We start from the raw sequence: 959 nt of genomic DNA on the forward strand, positions 1-959 counted from the left end.
AAGTACATAAGGACATTTGTTCAACCATGTTCGTAGCAGCTTTTCTTCAAATTTTTAACTTCAAGTTCGATTTAATGATATTATCTTATAATTTAAATAATAAGAATAAAGGAGACATTACCCTTGGCAAAAAAAAAAAAAAAAAAAAAGCCTTCAACATTTGCTTCTGACATTTTTTAGGTTTTTTTTTTTTTTTTAAACTTGCAGTAACAGGTAAACACCTATGTAAGGATCACATTTGGATCACGTGAAAATTTGGAAATTTCAACAGTTCTTCCTGTCTTCTCTTCTGACATTCCAGCCAAGTCTTCAGCATTTCTACAATGGTTTTCAAATTCTTTGTTGTAATAGCCACTTCATTGCTTACAATTCTGCCACTGAAGCTGAATTTTCTTAAAGTTAAAGTTTTGTTTAAGACATATGACAAATTTAACTTTCTTGAATTTTAAATATGGAGAATCATCGAAATAATCAAACAAGGAATTATTAAAATCTAGAAAGAGTTTATAGTGATATTTTCTAGTATTAAATTTTGTTGTGAATTATACCTTATCATGTCTTCTGTCAGTTGTAACAGTGATCTTCAGTGTAGAAACTTCAAAAACTTTATCATGAAGCCTGGCAGCAATGTTTGTGATTATCTGCTTTAAGTTTATCATCTGAAAGTGATCTGACTAAAGCTTCTACCCTGTAAGAGTAGGAATGGCCAGCAGTTCTAAAATTCACATCACCATTCTCTGCCTCACATCTTGCCATTGACTGAATTAGAAGCATCCACCACCACACCCAGCTTTATTTTTTATGCGGGTTTGGGAATCTGAATTCAGGTCCTCATGCTACTACTGATTGAACTATCTCCTCATCTCTATTCCTTCCAATATTATTTTATTTCTTCCTTTTTTAATTAAATTTTTATTTTTTATGTTAATTACAGTTTATTCATTTTTGTACCCAGATGT

Source organism: Psammomys obesus, unplaced genomic scaffold (genome assembly GCF_907164565.1).
Source record: "Psammomys obesus unplaced genomic scaffold, mPsaObe1.curated_primary_1811, whole genome shotgun sequence".
Classification (NCBI taxonomy): Eukaryota; Metazoa; Chordata; class Mammalia; order Rodentia; family Muridae; genus Psammomys; species Psammomys obesus.